Source organism: Bufo bufo, unplaced genomic scaffold, assembly GCF_905171765.1.
Source record: "Bufo bufo unplaced genomic scaffold, aBufBuf1.1, whole genome shotgun sequence".
Classification (NCBI taxonomy): Eukaryota; Metazoa; Chordata; class Amphibia; order Anura; family Bufonidae; genus Bufo; species Bufo bufo.
In genome coordinates this window covers 16,844-36,414 of record NW_024400163.1, presented here as the reverse complement: position 1 = coordinate 36,414, position 19,571 = coordinate 16,844, and the positions used below count along the sequence as shown (strand labels likewise).

The 19,571-nt window shown below is 44.0% G+C and overlaps 12 non-coding genes across 12 annotated transcripts; all 12 read right to left on the bottom strand.

Moving 5' to 3' along the window:
* Positions 1–956: 956 nt before the first annotated feature.
* Positions 957–1,147, bottom strand: LOC120983752. Its single transcript, XR_005775193.1, has one exon. It is a non-coding gene; the product is annotated as a U2 spliceosomal RNA (small nuclear RNA).
* Positions 1,148–2,177: 1,030 nt separating this feature from the next.
* LOC120983751 lies at positions 2,178–2,368 on the bottom strand. Its single transcript, XR_005775192.1, has one exon. It is a non-coding gene; the product is annotated as a U2 spliceosomal RNA (small nuclear RNA).
* A 1,031-nt stretch (positions 2,369–3,399) lies between these two features.
* LOC120983750 lies at positions 3,400–3,590 on the bottom strand. Its single transcript, XR_005775191.1, has one exon. It is a non-coding gene; the product is annotated as a U2 spliceosomal RNA (small nuclear RNA).
* A 1,030-nt stretch (positions 3,591–4,620) lies between these two features.
* On the bottom strand, positions 4,621–4,811 carry LOC120983749. Its single transcript, XR_005775190.1, has one exon. It is a non-coding gene; the product is annotated as a U2 spliceosomal RNA (small nuclear RNA).
* Positions 4,812–5,842: 1,031 nt separating this feature from the next.
* Positions 5,843–6,033, bottom strand: LOC120983748. Its single transcript, XR_005775189.1, has one exon. It is a non-coding gene; the product is annotated as a U2 spliceosomal RNA (small nuclear RNA).
* A 1,030-nt stretch (positions 6,034–7,063) lies between these two features.
* Positions 7,064–7,254, bottom strand: LOC120983747. The gene has a single exon (XR_005775188.1). It is a non-coding gene; the product is annotated as a U2 spliceosomal RNA (small nuclear RNA).
* A 1,030-nt stretch (positions 7,255–8,284) lies between these two features.
* On the bottom strand, positions 8,285–8,469 carry LOC120983764. The gene has a single exon (XR_005775205.1). It is a non-coding gene; the product is annotated as a U2 spliceosomal RNA (small nuclear RNA).
* A 2,621-nt stretch (positions 8,470–11,090) lies between these two features.
* LOC120983746 lies at positions 11,091–11,281 on the bottom strand. Its single transcript, XR_005775187.1, has one exon. It is a non-coding gene; the product is annotated as a U2 spliceosomal RNA (small nuclear RNA).
* A 1,031-nt stretch (positions 11,282–12,312) lies between these two features.
* On the bottom strand, positions 12,313–12,503 carry LOC120983744. Its single transcript, XR_005775185.1, has one exon. It is a non-coding gene; the product is annotated as a U2 spliceosomal RNA (small nuclear RNA).
* Positions 12,504–13,534: 1,031 nt separating this feature from the next.
* Positions 13,535–13,725, bottom strand: LOC120983743. Its single transcript, XR_005775184.1, has one exon. It is a non-coding gene; the product is annotated as a U2 spliceosomal RNA (small nuclear RNA).
* A 1,030-nt stretch (positions 13,726–14,755) lies between these two features.
* Positions 14,756–14,946, bottom strand: LOC120983742. The gene has a single exon (XR_005775183.1). It is a non-coding gene; the product is annotated as a U2 spliceosomal RNA (small nuclear RNA).
* Positions 14,947–15,976: 1,030 nt separating this feature from the next.
* Positions 15,977–16,165, bottom strand: LOC120983763. Its single transcript, XR_005775204.1, has one exon. It is a non-coding gene; the product is annotated as a U2 spliceosomal RNA (small nuclear RNA).
* Between the last annotated feature and the right edge of the window lie 3,406 nt (positions 16,166–19,571).

Sequence of the window (19,571 nt, the reverse complement as noted above, 5' to 3'; positions counted from 1 at the left end):
CCAGCCCAATACACAGTCCGGGAGGCTTCTTTCTCTCACAAACCGGGGAAAACGTTCACGCGCGTCCTACGCACAGAAGTCACACCAGCATGCTTCTTTTCGTGTTTGCTATCTGCATAGCTCCGCCCACACGCGACTTTTGGACACGCCTTTTCTTCGCACGAAATTCCTGGTGCGGTGCCAAAGCACGCCAAGCAGAAAGCATGATAGGAATAGTAGTGAGTGAAAGGAAAAAAAAAAAAAAAAAAAAAAGGATAACCATTGTTGATTGTGATGTCACGGCACCATTGTTGAGTGTTCCATCAGGGCCCTTGTGATGTCATCCAATAGCTGACCTTACTTGACCTCTTTGACCTCTTGACCTGACAAGGCTCTTGTGACACGCGCAGTGTTCCGTCCATTGAACAGACAAGGTAGGTCCAGCTGCATAGGAAGTGCTGGGCTACTTTTTAGCCACTAAGTAATCCAGTTCAAAAGATCCACAAGAGGGAGACACAGGCAAACTTTACTCATTTATTGAAGCACTGCAAAAGCTAAATGGTTACATCCAGCCAACTTGATACAAAAAAGGGTCAATTGCCTGCCAGAGACGACTCAGCAACCCTCCGAGGTGTGCACAACAGGCCCAAATCAAACGTGGAGGAGGGGAGGTCCAAACAATTCATTCAGGTGATAAGCCAATTAACCAATCATCAGTCTTAATTGGATCCAGGGTGTGTGTGACGACACTGGGGCTGAATGGGTTGCTTGGTGCTGGAAACAACCGACAGCTGATGCAATTAGGAGATTGACAGACTAGATGCAGGTATTATATGCAAAAAGCAACACTGCACTGACTGGGCAGACAGAGGAGAAGCTGAAGGAGGCACGACACACACAACTTTCCACTTGCTTGGCTGGAAGGATGATGCTTGCAATCCATTTCAATTTCATTCTGTTTTTTCATACTGGATTAGAAGGGGTGCACCGGTCCTGGAGGTACTGCAATACCAGGTCAATGCGTGGAGTGGACAGAGCAAGCTCTTTTTCCATCTCCCTGTTCGAAAAATCCATTTAATATATGGTCCCCAGATAGGGGACGTATCAGATATTAAACTGATAAGAACAGATACTACACTTGATCTTAGCCAAAAGGCCGAGAAGCGATAACCTGAAAAGGGTTCGCAGTACAGGCCGATGGTCCCCAATGCAGAGCACTAATGAAGGCAATAGACTACTGTCCCCAGCCCAATACACAGTCCGGGAGGCTTCTTTCTCTCACAAACCGGGGAAAACGTTCACGCGCGTCCTACGCACAGAAGTCACACCAGCATGCTTCTTTTCGTGTTTGCTATCTGCATAGCTCCGCCCACACGCGACTTTTGGACACGCCTTTTCTTCGCACGAAATTCCTGGTGCGGTGCCAAAGCACGCCAAGCAGAAAGCATGATAGGAATAGTAGTGAGTGAAAGGAAAAAAAAAAAAAAAAAAAAAGGATAACCATTGTTGATTGTGATGTCACGGCACCATTGTTGAGTGTTCCATCAGGGCCCTTGTGATGTCATCCAATAGCTGACCTTACTTGACCTCTTTGACCTCTTGACCTGACAAGGCTCTTGTGACACGCGCAGTGTTCCGTCCATTGAACAGACAAGGTAGGTCCAGCTGCATAGGAAGTGCTGGGCTACTTTTTAGCCACTAAGTAATCCAGTTCAAAAGATCCACAAGAGGGAGACACAGGCAAACTTTACTCATTTATTGAAGCACTGCAAAAGCTAAATGGTTACATCCAGCCAACTTGATACAAAAAAGGGTCAATTGCCTGCCAGAGACGACTCAGCAACCCTCCGAGGTGTGCACAACAGGCCCAAATCAAACGTGGAGGAGGGGAGGTCCAAACAATTCATTCAGGTGATAAGCCAATTAACCAATCATCAGTCTTAATTGGATCCAGGGTGTGTGTGACGACACTGGGGCTGAATGGGTTGCTTGGTGCTGGAAACAACCGACAGCTGATGCAATTAGGAGATTGACAGACTAGATGCAGGTATTATATGCAAAAAGCAACACTGCACTGACTGGGCAGACAGAGGAGAAGCTGAAGGAGGCACGACACACACAACTTTCCACTTGCTTGGCTGGAAGGATGATGCTTGCAATCCATTTCAATTTCATTCTGTTTTTTCATACTGGATTAGAAGGGGTGCACCGGTCCTGGAGGTACTGCAATACCAGGTCAATGCGTGGAGTGGACAGAGCAAGCTCTTTTTCCATCTCCCTGTTCGAAAAATCCATTTAATATATGGTCCCCAGATAGGGGACGTATCAGATATTAAACTGATAAGAACAGATACTACACTTGATCTTAGCCAAAAGGCCGAGAAGCGATAACCTGAAAAGGGTTCGCAGTACAGGCCGATGGTCCCCAATGCAGAGCACTAATGAAGGCAATAGACTACTGTCCCCAGCCCAATACACAGTCCGGGAGGCTTCTTTCTCTCACAAACCGGGGAAAACGTTCACGCGCGTCCTACGCACAGAAGTCACACCAGCATGCTTCTTTTCGTGTTTGCTATCTGCATAGCTCCGCCCACACGCGACTTTTGGACACGCCTTTTCTTCGCACGAAATTCCTGGTGCGGTGCCAAAGCACGCCAAGCAGAAAGCATGATAGGAATAGTAGTGAGTGAAAGGAAAAAAAAAAAAAAAAAAAAAAGGATAACCATTGTTGATTGTGATGTCACGGCACCATTGTTGAGTGTTCCATCAGGGCCCTTGTGATGTCATCCAATAGCTGACCTTACTTGACCTCTTTGACCTCTTGACCTGACAAGGCTCTTGTGACACGCGCAGTGTTCCGTCCATTGAACAGACAAGGTAGGTCCAGCTGCATAGGAAGTGCTGGGCTACTTTTTAGCCACTAAGTAATCCAGTTCAAAAGATCCACAAGAGGGAGACACAGGCAAACTTTACTCATTTATTGAAGCACTGCAAAAGCTAAATGGTTACATCCAGCCAACTTGATACAAAAAAGGGTCAATTGCCTGCCAGAGACGACTCAGCAACCCTCCGAGGTGTGCACAACAGGCCCAAATCAAACGTGGAGGAGGGGAGGTCCAAACAATTCATTCAGGTGATAAGCCAATTAACCAATCATCAGTCTTAATTGGATCCAGGGTGTGTGTGACGACACTGGGGCTGAATGGGTTGCTTGGTGCTGGAAACAACCGACAGCTGATGCAATTAGGAGATTGACAGACTAGATGCAGGTATTATATGCAAAAAGCAACACTGCACTGACTGGGCAGACAGAGGAGAAGCTGAAGGAGGCACGACACACACAACTTTCCACTTGCTTGGCTGGAAGGATGATGCTTGCAATCCATTTCAATTTCATTCTGTTTTTTCATACTGGATTAGAAGGGGTGCACCGGTCCTGGAGGTACTGCAATACCAGGTCAATGCGTGGAGTGGACAGAGCAAGCTCTTTTTCCATCTCCCTGTTCGAAAAATCCATTTAATATATGGTCCCCAGATAGGGGACGTATCAGATATTAAACTGATAAGAACAGATACTACACTTGATCTTAGCCAAAAGGCCGAGAAGCGATAACCTGAAAAGGGTTCGCAGTACAGGCCGATGGTCCCCAATGCAGAGCACTAATGAAGGCAATAGACTACTGTCCCCAGCCCAATACACAGTCCGGGAGGCTTCTTTCTCTCACAAACCGGGGAAAACGTTCACGCGCGTCCTACGCACAGAAGTCACACCAGCATGCTTCTTTTCGTGTTTGCTATCTGCATAGCTCCGCCCACACGCGACTTTTGGACACGCCTTTTCTTCGCACGAAATTCCTGGTGCGGTGCCAAAGCACGCCAAGCAGAAAGCATGATAGGAATAGTAGTGAGTGAAAGGAAAAAAAAAAAAAAAAAAAAAGGATAACCATTGTTGATTGTGATGTCACGGCACCATTGTTGAGTGTTCCATCAGGGCCCTTGTGATGTCATCCAATAGCTGACCTTACTTGACCTCTTTGACCTCTTGACCTGACAAGGCTCTTGTGACACGCGCAGTGTTCCGTCCATTGAACAGACAAGGTAGGTCCAGCTGCATAGGAAGTGCTGGGCTACTTTTTAGCCACTAAGTAATCCAGTTCAAAAGATCCACAAGAGGGAGACACAGGCAAACTTTACTCATTTATTGAAGCACTGCAAAAGCTAAATGGTTACATCCAGCCAACTTGATACAAAAAAGGGTCAATTGCCTGCCAGAGACGACTCAGCAACCCTCCGAGGTGTGCACAACAGGCCCAAATCAAACGTGGAGGAGGGGAGGTCCAAACAATTCATTCAGGTGATAAGCCAATTAACCAATCATCAGTCTTAATTGGATCCAGGGTGTGTGTGACGACACTGGGGCTGAATGGGTTGCTTGGTGCTGGAAACAACCGACAGCTGATGCAATTAGGAGATTGACAGACTAGATGCAGGTATTATATGCAAAAAGCAACACTGCACTGACTGGGCAGACAGAGGAGAAGCTGAAGGAGGCACGACACACACAACTTTCCACTTGCTTGGCTGGAAGGATGATGCTTGCAATCCATTTCAATTTCATTCTGTTTTTTCATACTGGATTAGAAGGGGTGCACCGGTCCTGGAGGTACTGCAATACCAGGTCAATGCGTGGAGTGGACAGAGCAAGCTCTTTTTCCATCTCCCTGTTCGAAAAATCCATTTAATATATGGTCCCCAGATAGGGGACGTATCAGATATTAAACTGATAAGAACAGATACTACACTTGATCTTAGCCAAAAGGCCGAGAAGCGATAACCTGAAAAGGGTTCGCAGTACAGGCCGATGGTCCCCAATGCAGAGCACTAATGAAGGCAATAGACTACTGTCCCCAGCCCAATACACAGTCCGGGAGGCTTCTTTCTCTCACAAACCGGGGAAAACGTTCACGCGCGTCCTACGCACAGAAGTCACACCAGCATGCTTCTTTTCGTGTTTGCTATCTGCATAGCTCCGCCCACACGCGACTTTTGGACACGCCTTTTCTTCGCACGAAATTCCTGGTGCGGTGCCAAAGCACGCCAAGCAGAAAGCATGATAGGAATAGTAGTGAGTGAAAGGAAAAAAAAAAAAAAAAAAAAAAGGATAACCATTGTTGATTGTGATGTCACGGCACCATTGTTGAGTGTTCCATCAGGGCCCTTGTGATGTCATCCAATAGCTGACCTTACTTGACCTCTTTGACCTCTTGACCTGACAAGGCTCTTGTGACACGCGCAGTGTTCCGTCCATTGAACAGACAAGGTAGGTCCAGCTGCATAGGAAGTGCTGGGCTACTTTTTAGCCACTAAGTAATCCAGTTCAAAAGATCCACAAGAGGGAGACACAGGCAAACTTTACTCATTTATTGAAGCACTGCAAAAGCTAAATGGTTACATCCAGCCAACTTGATACAAAAAAGGGTCAATTGCCTGCCAGAGACGACTCAGCAACCCTCCGAGGTGTGCACAACAGGCCCAAATCAAACGTGGAGGAGGGGAGGTCCAAACAATTCATTCAGGTGATAAGCCAATTAACCAATCATCAGTCTTAATTGGATCCAGGGTGTGTGTGACGACACTGGGGCTGAATGGGTTGCTTGGTGCTGGAAACAACCGACAGCTGATGCAATTAGGAGATTGACAGACTAGATGCAGGTATTATATGCAAAAAGCAACACTGCACTGACTGGGCAGACAGAGGAGAAGCTGAAGGAGGCACGACACACACAACTTTCCACTTGCTTGGCTGGAAGGATGATGCTTGCAATCCATTTCAATTTCATTCTGTTTTTTCATACTGGATTAGAAGGGGTGCACCGGTCCTGGAGGTACTGCAATACCAGGTCAATGCGTGGAGTGGACAGAGCAAGCTCTTTTTCCATCTCCCTGTTCGAAAAATCCATTTAATATATGGTCCCCAGATAGGGGACGTATCAGATATTAAACTGATAAGAACAGATACTACACTTGATCTTAGCCAAAAGGCCGAGAAGCGATAACCTGAAAAGGGTTCGCAGTACAGGCCGATGGTCCCCAATGCAGAGCACTAATGAAGGCAATAGACTACTGTCCCCAGCCCAATACACAGTCCGGGAGGCTTCTTTCTCTCACAAACCGGGGAAAACGTTCACGCGCGTCCTACGCACAGAAGTCACACCAGCATGCTTCTTTTCGTGTTTGCTATCTGCATAGCTCCGCCCACACGCGACTTTTGGACACGCCTTTTCTTCGCACGAAATTCCTGGTGCGGTGCCAAAGCACGCCAAGCAGAAAGCATGATAGGAATAGTAGTGAGTGAAAGGAAAAAAAAAAAAAAAAAAAAAGGATAACCATTGTTGATTGTGATGTCACGGCACCATTGTTGAGTGTTCCATCAGGGCCCTTGTGATGTCATCCAATAGCTGACCTTACTTGACCTCTTTGACCTCTTGACCTGACAAGGCTCTTGTGACACGCGCAGTGTTCCGTCCATTGAACAGACAAGGTAGGTCCAGCTGCATAGGAAGTGCTGGGCTACTTTTTAGCCACTAAGTAATCCAGTTCAAAAGATCCACAAGAGGGAGACACAGGCAAACTTTACTCATTTATTGAAGCACTGCAAAAGCTAAATGGTTACATCCAGCCAACTTGATACAAAAAAGGGTCAATTGCCTGCCAGAGACGACTCAGCAACCCTCCGAGGTGTGCACAACAGGCCCAAATCAAACGTGGAGGAGGGGAGGTCCAAACAATTCATTCAGGTGATAAGCCAATTAACCAATCATCAGTCTTAATTGGATCCAGGGTGTGTGTGACGACACTGGGGCTGAATGGGTTGCTTGGTGCTGGAAACAACCGACAGCTGATGCAATTAGGAGATTGACAGACTAGATGCAGGTATTATATGCAAAAAGCAACACTGCACTGACTGGGCAGACAGAGGAGAAGCTGAAGGAGGCACGACACACACAACTTTCCACTTGCTTGGCTGGAAGGATGATGCTTGCAATCCATTTCAATTTCATTCTGTTTTTTCATACTGGATTAGAAGGGGTGCACCGGTCCTGGAGGTACTGCAATACCAGGTCAATGCGTGGAGTGGACAGAGCAAGCTCTTTTTCCATCTCCCTGTTCGAAAAATCCATTTAATATATGGTCCCCAGATAGGGGACGTATCAGATATTAAACTGATAAGAACAGATACTACACTTGATCTTAGCCAAAAGGCCGAGAAGCGATAACCTGAAAAGGGTTCGCAGTACAGGCCGATGGTCCCCAATGCAGAGCACTAATGAAGGCAATAGACTACTGTCCCCAGCCCAATACACAGTCCGGGAGGCTTCTTTCTCTCACAAACCGGGGAAAACGTTCACGCGCGTCCTACGCACAGAAGTCACACCAGCATGCTTCTTTTCGTGTTTGCTATCTGCATAGCTCCGCCCACACGCGACTTTTGGACACGCCTTTTCTTCGCACGAAATTCCTGGTGCGGTGCCAAAGCACGCCAAGCAGAAAGCATGATAGGAATAGTAGTGAGTGAAAGGAAAAAAAAAAAAAAAAAAAAAGGATAACCATTGTTGATTGTGATGTCACGGCACCATTGTTGAGTGTTCCATCAGGGCCCTTGTGATGTCATCCAATAGCTGACCTTACTTGACCTCTTTGACCTCTTGACCTGACAAGGCTCTTGTGACACGCGCAGTGTTCCGTCCATTGAACAGACAAGGTAGGTCCAGCTGCATAGGAAGTGCTGGGCTACTTTTTAGCCACTAAGTAATCCAGTTCAAAAGATCCACAAGAGGGAGACACAGGCAAACTTTACTCATTTATTGAAGCACTGCAAAAGCTAAATGGTTACATCCAGCCAACTTGATACAAAAAAGGGTCAATTGCCTGCCAGAGACGACTCAGCAACCCTCCGAGGTGTGCACAACAGGCCCAAATCAAACGTGGAGGAGGGGAGGTCCAAACAATTCATTCAGGTGATAAGCCAATTAACCAATCATCAGTCTTAATTGGATCCAGGGTGTGTGTGACGACACTGGGGCTGAATGGGTTGCTTGGTGCTGGAAACAACCGACAGCTGATGCAATTAGGAGATTGACAGACTAGATGCAGGTATTATATGCAAAAAGCAACACTGCACTGACTGGGCAGACAGAGGAGAAGCTGAAGGAGGCACGACACACACAACTTTCCACTTGCTTGGCTGGAAGGATGATGCTTGCAATCCATTTCAATTTCATTCTGTTTTTTCATACTGGATTAGAAGGGGTGCACCGGTCCTGGAGGTACTGCAATACCAGGTCAATGCGTGGAGTGGACAGAGCAAGCTCTTTTTCCATCTCCCTGTTCGAAAAATCCATTTAATATATGGTCCCCAGATAGGGGACGTATCAGATATTAAACTGATAAGAACAGATTTTTTTTTTAGTTGGCACCCCCAAACGGGGACGTCATAATTTTTATTAAAACATATTTACATAAAAATACAAATTAACGTTTTTTTTTAAACAAACAAACAAAACATATCAACTCAAAACCAATCTGGGTTAGCACCATCTTTCCATGCATAATATGACATAAGCAACAAACTACGTCTATCAAACTCCGTATTTTCTGTAACTATATCTGGAATTTTTATTTGATCATATGGATGAACCTTAGCACGCTGAAAAAATCTCACTTTGTCAGCTATTATAGATTTCCTAACATATGCAAATAAGGCCTGTAATTTGACCCCCGATTTCTGTGCACTTTCTATTTCTGACCATACTCTCTGACTATGTACTTCCTCCTCTGAACCTCTCTCAAAAGGATTTTTAGGTTTTTCCACCACTTTCATACTTTCTGATTTTTCCTTTTCTACTGTATCCATTTTTCCTCCTGACTCCTTTCTTGCTCTTACCTCTATCTTATTCTCTTTAACTGTCCTTCTTATTTTTGACTCCTCAGCAGCTTCTGTCTCCTCCACTCCTTTGCGCTTTCCCCTCACCTCTCCACCTCCCTCCCCCTTTTTCTTTTGGGGGCAAGAAGCGTAGACGTGACCAATTTTACCACATAAATAGCATTTCTTTTTTTCTTTACAATTTTCATAACTATGACCTATACATTGACAGTTAGCACAATATTGTTCAGTACAATCATCTTTTATGTGTCCATATTGCTTGCAATTACGACAAAAATCAGTCATGCCATTAAAAAATAAATCACCATTAATTTTTCCAATTTTAAATCTCCCAGGTGGGAAGATTAATTCCCCTTCCTCCTTTTCATGCAACAAAACTTCAAATTTCCACTTCATAGTCCATATACCAAATTGGTTATACACTTTACCCATTGGGATAACTTTATCACAATACCTTAATAAAAAGGAAATAATATCTTCTTGTAACACGTAAGGACTATACATAAGTACTGTTACCAGTCTCTTTTTCCTCGGAAAATGCGGTAATACCGCCACGCCCTCCAAGATTGGGCTTAACTTGCAAAGTTCAAGTTTCTTGAGTACTCCGGTACAAACTTCTTCCGTAATGAGGATCACATCATAAGACCCTCTTTTATGAAAGTCCAATATAGCCAAAATCAGCTCCTTTCGGATGCCAAACAGTCCCACCAAGATATCCTCAACAAGGAAAGTAAGTCCTTTCTCCTTTTTCTGTGAGTCTTGTAGCAGGAAACGGATTCCATTTCTTATCCGCTGGTACGTAGGCACTTCTCCCGGACCAAAGCTGTCATCATCAGGATCAGGAACTCCTCCTCCGTCTGGATTCGGGACCTCCATCTCCATCTCCAATGGTACGCCAGGCAAAACCGGAACTGACACAGTGCCCTTCACCCACTACCGAGGCAGCAGGCAGGTAAGGTGATCGCTCCTCGTTGCCCAGGGACTAAGCCGACTGCCCAATAGCAGCAGGGGGGTGAAGTCCGAGCTATGAACTCAGACGATCCCCCCAGGCCGAGCAGCCGGGTACCCCAGGCACCTTCTGACCAAGACCCAATGTATCCCTACACTTGATCTTAGCCAAAAGGCCGAGAAGCGATAACCTGAAAAGGGTTCGCAGTACAGGCCGATGGTCCCCAATGCAGAGCACTAATGAAGGCAATAGACTACTGTCCCCAGCCCAATACACAGTCCGGGAGGCTTCTTTCTCTCACAAACCGGGGAAAACGTTCACGCGCGTCCTACGCACAGAAGTCACACCAGCATGCTTCTTTTCGTGTTTGCTATCTGCATAGCTCCGCCCACACGCGACTTTTGGACACGCCTTTTCTTCGCACGAAATTCCTGGTGCGGTGCCAAAGCACGCCAAGCAGAAAGCATGATAGGAATAGTAGTGAGTGAAAGGAAAAAAAAAAAAAAAAAAAAAAGGATAACCATTGTTGATTGTGATGTCACGGCACCATTGTTGAGTGTTCCATCAGGGCCCTTGTGATGTCATCCAATAGCTGACCTTACTTGACCTCTTTGACCTCTTGACCTGACAAGGCTCTTGTGACACGCGCAGTGTTCCGTCCATTGAACAGACAAGGTAGGTCCAGCTGCATAGGAAGTGCTGGGCTACTTTTTAGCCACTAAGTAATCCAGTTCAAAAGATCCACAAGAGGGAGACACAGGCAAACTTTACTCATTTATTGAAGCACTGCAAAAGCTAAATGGTTACATCCAGCCAACTTGATACAAAAAAGGGTCAATTGCCTGCCAGAGACGACTCAGCAACCCTCCGAGGTGTGCACAACAGGCCCAAATCAAACGTGGAGGAGGGGAGGTCCAAACAATTCATTCAGGTGATAAGCCAATTAACCAATCATCAGTCTTAATTGGATCCAGGGTGTGTGTGACGACACTGGGGCTGAATGGGTTGCTTGGTGCTGGAAACAACCGACAGCTGATGCAATTAGGAGATTGACAGACTAGATGCAGGTATTATATGCAAAAAGCAACACTGCACTGACTGGGCAGACAGAGGAGAAGCTGAAGGAGGCACGACACACACAACTTTCCACTTGCTTGGCTGGAAGGATGATGCTTGCAATCCATTTCAATTTCATTCTGTTTTTTCATACTGGATTAGAAGGGGTGCACCGGTCCTGGAGGTACTGCAATACCAGGTCAATGCGTGGAGTGGACAGAGCAAGCTCTTTTTCCATCTCCCTGTTCGAAAAATCCATTTAATATATGGTCCCCAGATAGGGGACGTATCAGATATTAAACTGATAAGAACAGATACTACACTTGATCTTAGCCAAAAGGCCGAGAAGCGATAACCTGAAAAGGGTTCGCAGTACAGGCCGATGGTCCCCAATGCAGAGCACTAATGAAGGCAATAGACTACTGTCCCCAGCCCAATACACAGTCCGGGAGGCTTCTTTCTCTCACAAACCGGGGAAAACGTTCACGCGCGTCCTACGCACAGAAGTCACACCAGCATGCTTCTTTTCGTGTTTGCTATCTGCATAGCTCCGCCCACACGCGACTTTTGGACACGCCTTTTCTTCGCACGAAATTCCTGGTGCGGTGCCAAAGCACGCCAAGCAGAAAGCATGATAGGAATAGTAGTGAGTGAAAGGAAAAAAAAAAAAAAAAAAAAAAGGATAACCATTGTTGATTGTGATGTCACGGCACCATTGTTGAGTGTTCCATCAGGGCCCTTGTGATGTCATCCAATAGCTGACCTTACTTGACCTCTTTGACCTCTTGACCTGACAAGGCTCTTGTGACACGCGCAGTGTTCCGTCCATTGAACAGACAAGGTAGGTCCAGCTGCATAGGAAGTGCTGGGCTACTTTTTAGCCACTAAGTAATCCAGTTCAAAAGATCCACAAGAGGGAGACACAGGCAAACTTTACTCATTTATTGAAGCACTGCAAAAGCTAAATGGTTACATCCAGCCAACTTGATACAAAAAAGGGTCAATTGCCTGCCAGAGACGACTCAGCAACCCTCCGAGGTGTGCACAACAGGCCCAAATCAAACGTGGAGGAGGGGAGGTCCAAACAATTCATTCAGGTGATAAGCCAATTAACCAATCATCAGTCTTAATTGGATCCAGGGTGTGTGTGACGACACTGGGGCTGAATGGGTTGCTTGGTGCTGGAAACAACCGACAGCTGATGCAATTAGGAGATTGACAGACTAGATGCAGGTATTATATGCAAAAAGCAACACTGCACTGACTGGGCAGACAGAGGAGAAGCTGAAGGAGGCACGACACACACAACTTTCCACTTGCTTGGCTGGAAGGATGATGCTTGCAATCCATTTCAATTTCATTCTGTTTTTTCATACTGGATTAGAAGGGGTGCACCGGTCCTGGAGGTACTGCAATACCAGGTCAATGCGTGGAGTGGACAGAGCAAGCTCTTTTTCCATCTCCCTGTTCGAAAAATCCATTTAATATATGGTCCCCAGATAGGGGACGTATCAGATATTAAACTGATAAGAACAGATACTACACTTGATCTTAGCCAAAAGGCCGAGAAGCGATAACCTGAAAAGGGTTCGCAGTACAGGCCGATGGTCCCCAATGCAGAGCACTAATGAAGGCAATAGACTACTGTCCCCAGCCCAATACACAGTCCGGGAGGCTTCTTTCTCTCACAAACCGGGGAAAACGTTCACGCGCGTCCTACGCACAGAAGTCACACCAGCATGCTTCTTTTCGTGTTTGCTATCTGCATAGCTCCGCCCACACGCGACTTTTGGACACGCCTTTTCTTCGCACGAAATTCCTGGTGCGGTGCCAAAGCACGCCAAGCAGAAAGCATGATAGGAATAGTAGTGAGTGAAAGGAAAAAAAAAAAAAAAAAAAAAAGGATAACCATTGTTGATTGTGATGTCACGGCACCATTGTTGAGTGTTCCATCAGGGCCCTTGTGATGTCATCCAATAGCTGACCTTACTTGACCTCTTTGACCTCTTGACCTGACAAGGCTCTTGTGACACGCGCAGTGTTCCGTCCATTGAACAGACAAGGTAGGTCCAGCTGCATAGGAAGTGCTGGGCTACTTTTTAGCCACTAAGTAATCCAGTTCAAAAGATCCACAAGAGGGAGACACAGGCAAACTTTACTCATTTATTGAAGCACTGCAAAAGCTAAATGGTTACATCCAGCCAACTTGATACAAAAAAGGGTCAATTGCCTGCCAGAGACGACTCAGCAACCCTCCGAGGTGTGCACAACAGGCCCAAATCAAACGTGGAGGAGGGGAGGTCCAAACAATTCATTCAGGTGATAAGCCAATTAACCAATCATCAGTCTTAATTGGATCCAGGGTGTGTGTGACGACACTGGGGCTGAATGGGTTGCTTGGTGCTGGAAACAACCGACAGCTGATGCAATTAGGAGATTGACAGACTAGATGCAGGTATTATATGCAAAAAGCAACACTGCACTGACTGGGCAGACAGAGGAGAAGCTGAAGGAGGCACGACACACACAACTTTCCACTTGCTTGGCTGGAAGGATGATGCTTGCAATCCATTTCAATTTCATTCTGTTTTTTCATACTGGATTAGAAGGGGTGCACCGGTCCTGGAGGTACTGCAATACCAGGTCAATGCGTGGAGTGGACAGAGCAAGCTCTTTTTCCATCTCCCTGTTCGAAAAATCCATTTAATATATGGTCCCCAGATAGGGGACGTATCAGATATTAAACTGATAAGAACAGATACTACACTTGATCTTAGCCAAAAGGCCGAGAAGCGATAACCTGAAAAGGGTTCGCAGTACAGGCCGATGGTCCCCAATGCAGAGCACTAATGAAGGCAATAGACTACTGTCCCCAGCCCAATACACAGTCCGGGAGGCTTCTTTCTCTCACAAACCGGGGAAAACGTTCACGCGCGTCCTACGCACAGAAGTCACACCAGCATGCTTCTTTTCGTGTTTGCTATCTGCATAGCTCCGCCCACACGCGACTTTTGGACACGCCTTTTCTTCGCACGAAATTCCTGGTGCGGTGCCAAAGCACGCCAAGCAGAAAGCATGATAGGAATAGTAGTGAGTGAAAGGAAAAAAAAAAAAAAAAAAAAAGGATAACCATTGTTGATTGTGATGTCACGGCACCATTGTTGAGTGTTCCATCAGGGCCCTTGTGATGTCATCCAATAGCTGACCTTACTTGACCTCTTTGACCTCTTGACCTGACAAGGCTCTTGTGACACGCGCAGTGTTCCGTCCATTGAACAGACAAGGTAGGTCCAGCTGCATAGGAAGTGCTGGGCTACTTTTTAGCCACTAAGTAATCCAGTTCAAAAGATCCACAAGAGGGAGACACAGGCAAACTTTACTCATTTATTGAAGCACTGCAAAAGCTAAATGGTTACATCCAGCCAACTTGATACAAAAAAGGGTCAATTGCCTGCCAGAGACGACTCAGCAACCCTCCGAGGTGTGCACAACAGGCCCAAATCAAACGTGGAGGAGGGGAGGTCCAAACAATTCATTCAGGTGATAAGCCAATTAACCAATCATCAGTCTTAATTGGATCCAGGGTGTGTGTGACGACACTGGGGCTGAATGGGTTGCTTGGTGCTGGAAACAACCGACAGCTGATGCAATTAGGAGATTGACAGACTAGATGCAGGTATTATATGCAAAAAGCAACACTGCACTGACTGGGCAGACAGAGGAGAAGCTGAAGGAGGCACGACACACACAACTTTCCACTTGCTTGGCTGGAAGGATGATGCTTGCAATCCATTTCAATTTCATTCTGTTTTTTCATACTGGATTAGAAGGGGTGCACCGGTCCTGGAGGTACTGCAATACCAGGTCAATGCGTGGAGTGGACAGAGCAAGCTCTTTTTCCATCTCCCTGTTCGAAAAATCCATTTAATATATGGTCCCCAGATAGGGGACGTATCAGATATTAAACTGATAAGAACAGATACTACACTTGATCTTAGCCAAAAGGCCGAGAAGCGATAACCTGAAAAGGGTTCGCAGTACAGGCCGATGGTCCCCAATGCAGAGCACTAATGAAGGCAATAGACTACTGTCCCCAGCCCAATACACAGTCCGGGAGGCTTCTTTCTCTCACAAACCGGGGAAAACGTTCACGCGCGTCCTACGCACAGAAGTCACACCAGCATGCTTCTTTTCGTGTTTGCTATCTGCATAGCTCCGCCCACACGCGACTTTTGGACACGCCTTTTCTTCGCACGAAATTCCTGGTGCGGTGCCAAAGCACGCCAAGCAGAAAGCATGATAGGAATAGTAGTGAGTGAAAGGAAAAAAAAAAAAAAAAAAAAAGGATAACCATTGTTGATTGTGATGTCACGGCACCATTGTTGAGTGTTCCATCAGGGCCCTTGTGATGTCATCCAATAGCTGACCTTACTTGACCTCTTTGACCTCTTGACCTGACAAGGCTCTTGTGACACGCGCAGTGTTCCGTCCATTGAACAGACAAGGTAGGTCCAGCTGCATAGGAAGTGCTGGGCTACTTTTTAGCCACTAAGTAATCCAGTTCAAAAGATCCACAAGAGGGAGACACAGGCAAACTTTACTCATTTATTGAAGCACTGCAAAAGCTAAATGGTTACATCCAGCCAACTTGATACAAAAAAGGGTCAATTGCCTGCCAGAGACGACTCAGCAACCCTCCGAGGTGTGCACAACAGGCCCAAATCAAACGTGGAGGAGGGGAGGTCCAAACAATTCATTCAGGTGATAAGCCAATTAACCAATCATCAGTCTTAATTGGATCCAGGGTGTGTGTGACGACACTGGGGCTGAATGGGTTGCTTGGTGCTGGAAACAACCGACAGCTGATGCAATTAGGAGATTGACAGACTAGATGCAGGTATTATATGCAAAAAGCAACACTGCACTGACTGGGCAGACAGAGGAGAAGCTGAAGGAGGCACGACACACACAACTTTCCACTTGCTTGGCTGGAAGGATGATGCTTGCAATCCATTTCAATTTCATTCTGTTTTTTCATACTGGATTAGAAGGGGTGCACCGGTCCTGGAGGTACTGCAATACCAGGTCAATGCGTGGAGTGGACAGAGCAAGCTCTTTTTCCATCTCCCTGTTCGAAAAATCCATTTAATATATGGTCCCCAGATAGGGGACGTATCAGATATTAAACTGATAAGAACAGATAAGATTTCAAACAAGCTTTATTTATAAAAATCAAAGAACATTACACAGCTTATTTAAGACCAATAATAACAGCAACAATAAAAACGACAATTGTTTACAAATATTAGCCTAAAATTATATTCCACATTTGCATATGCCATAGTTTTTTTGCCTCTGTTACCCCCATACATTTACAATCTCTCCTACAATAAATATACATTTCACTAAGTGCTATTCCTATGCACTCTCTTAAAGGAATAAGTTCTCTTTTAAACAGTAAAATATTTCTTGTTTTCCAAATGGCTTCCTTAAAACAATTTATTGACAACCATAAAATACGCGTTTGATTAAAAGTAGGACACTTGAACAAACCATATAAAATCACATTACTATCTATAGTTTGTATACCACTTATCCATTTTAAAAGAGGGTCCACTGTGCGCCAGAGATCTTGTGCAAATTGGCAATACCAAAACAAGTGTAAAACAGTTTCTTCACCTGCACACCTACTTCTAGGGCATCTCGCACTTGATACTAAACCTCTGTGGTGTTGAAAGGCTCTTGTGGGTAAACACTGATGGATGCTCAACCAAACTAAATCTTTTTGCGAGTTACTCAGTGCCGGGCTTGCAGCGTTTCTCCATATTTCTTTGCTTTTCTCCTCTGAAAAATTGGAGACGTCCACCACCCCCTCTTCTCTCTTATTTCTTTCAATTATTTTCCTTTGATCTAATAATATATGGTGTTCTACTTTATTCAGTTTGTATTCAATGATAGTTTTTTCTAAAATGGCATAATGTTTTGGGCAAATCAACAAAGCCGGTTTGTTTACTGGTAGTTTTAGGAGACTGTATTTTCTAAAAACATGACCAACCGCATAACTTAAAAAACATGAAAAGGGACTCTCTTTTTTAAGACATTTAAAACAGAAGGTAAAAAATTTTATATATAAAAACAATTTCAGATCTGGCAATCCTTTCCCCCCCTTCATTTTGTTTTTACACACAATTACTCGTCTCAATTTTTCCATTTTTGAGTTCCACAGAAAATAAAATATTGGTTTCATAAGTTTTTTTAAATATACGTTGTTTGGGGGAAATACCATGGAAACATACAGTATTATGGGAAGCACTATCATTTTTATAATTAATATCTTACCTTCCATTGTTAATTTTCTAGTTTGCCAAAAGGAAATTTTACTGTTTATTTTGCCCAACACCTCTTCCCAACTCTTTACACCATTATTTAGTGAGTCAAAACGAATGCCGAGAATTTTAATCTCTTCCCTTTGTACCTGAATACGCGGGGGTTCTGGTTCCCATTGTCCAATTATCAAACAGTCACACTTATTCAAATTTAACTTAAAACCAGAGGCAGCACAAAAAATTTCTGTATTAAGAATCACTCTGTTAATGGAGGCAGTACTAGTACAATATGCTGACACGTCATCCATGTAACCAAGTGCTTTGACCTGACCTCCATTGCCCCCCGGCACAGGTATTCCACGGATCACCTTATCCTGTCTCAAAGTACATAGCAGTGGCTCTATTGCACATATAAATAAAAGGGGGGACATGGGGCAACCCTGTTTCACACCGGATAAAAGTTCAACATCATTAGTTAAAAATCCATTGACTAAAACCTGAGATAGAGAACCTTTATATAAAAGTGCAATTTTTTGGATAAAAGACTGAGGAAACCCCATTTTCTCTAAAACTTTAAAAAGATAGGTATGTGAAACTCTGTCAAAGGCTTTCATAAAATCTAAGGCTACTATTGCTAAGGGTTGTTTACGTTCTTTCTGATACCAGATTAAGTCCCGAATCAGGTTTAGGTGTTCATTTATTGTTCTTCCCGGTATCCCACAAACCTGATCCGGGTGAATCACTGATTTTATTATTTCTTTCATACGCCTCGCCAATATTTTCGCCAATATTTTGTAATCCGTATTTAATAATGTAATGGGCCTCCAATTTTCTAATTTTGACTTATCACCTTTCTTTTTAAAAATTAAAGTAATAATACCTTTTCTCCATGTTAAGGGGAGTTCTACACAGTTAAAAGCCTCACTAAAAATCTGTAAAAAGATAGTTTTAAAATCTTCCCAAAAACATAAGTAAAATTCTATAGGAATTCCATCTGATCCTGGTGTTTTCCCGGATGTAAAACTTTTGACGGCCTCTAAAACCTCTTGATGATTAAGATCTCTATTTAAAAAGGCTTGATCTTCCTTACTTAAAAATTGGTTTAAGATTTTTAAATTTTCTTCTAAAACTAAACGGTCAATAGATTTAAGACTAAATAAGTTAGTGTAAAATTTAGTGGCTTCCCCTAAAATCCCTATCATTGATTGTTGGCCCTCCAATTCTTTTATCAATGTTTTTTTCTCATTAGATTTTTTAAAAAAATAGCGAGTACATTTTTCTCCTACCTCTAAGTGCTTCACTCGGGAATTAAAAATAATCTCTTTGCCTTTTTGCTGTAAAAATAAGTTAATTTCTTCTTTTAATTTGATAATCTCTCCTTCTACTTCTGTTACCCCTGCAGTTTTTAATTTAATAAAAGTCTGAAGTCTGGTATTTAGTCTTTTAAAATTTTCTCTTTTATCTCTGGCCTTTCTTTTACCGATTTTTATAAAAAATTCTTTTATTTTTTGTTTGGTAGCTTCCCACCAATCTAACATGGGTACACCAGGATCCTTATGTGCAAACCAAATCTTAAAATAAGACACAAATTTCTTTTTCACAAATTCATCCTCTAACAAAGAGACGTTCAGCTTCCATGCACTCCTTCCTACCCTGTCCTCCCCAGGTCCTTCCAGTACAGCAGAAAGGAGTGCATGGTCCGAAAAGATGTTACACATCAACTTAGTAGAAACAATTTTAAAATCATTAGAGATTAACAAGAAATCTATTCTAGAGGAGATAGAACCATCTGTCCTAGTATAACCTGGTACATTTGGATTAGCTTTTCTCCAAACATCACATAAGTTAAAATCAATCATAAAATTTTTCAATTGACAGGATGTTTTATCAGACCTTCGCAGCACATTTCCTCCTCCCCTTCCTTCTCCTAACATGACACAATTAAAATCACCCCCTAAAATTAATGGTGCTGCTCCTGTAAAAAATAAAGGCAATTTAATAAACAGATTATTTCTCTCATTTTTTTCTGGAGACGCATAAACATTTAAAAATCGATATTTAAGACCACTTAACTCGGCATGAATTAAAAGAGCCCTTCCAGGCTCTATTTCTGTCACAGCTAAAACATCCACAGACTTATTTTTGAATAAAATTCCAATACCAGCCGACTTATTATCGTTAGACCCTGACCAATAAGAGGGTCCTGCAGTCCAGTCCTTTTTTAGTTTTTCATATGATAGTCCATGTTCAATACCACATTCCTGAAGGAAAAAAATATCAAAGTTTAATGTGACTAGCCAAGCAAACAAAGCAGCTC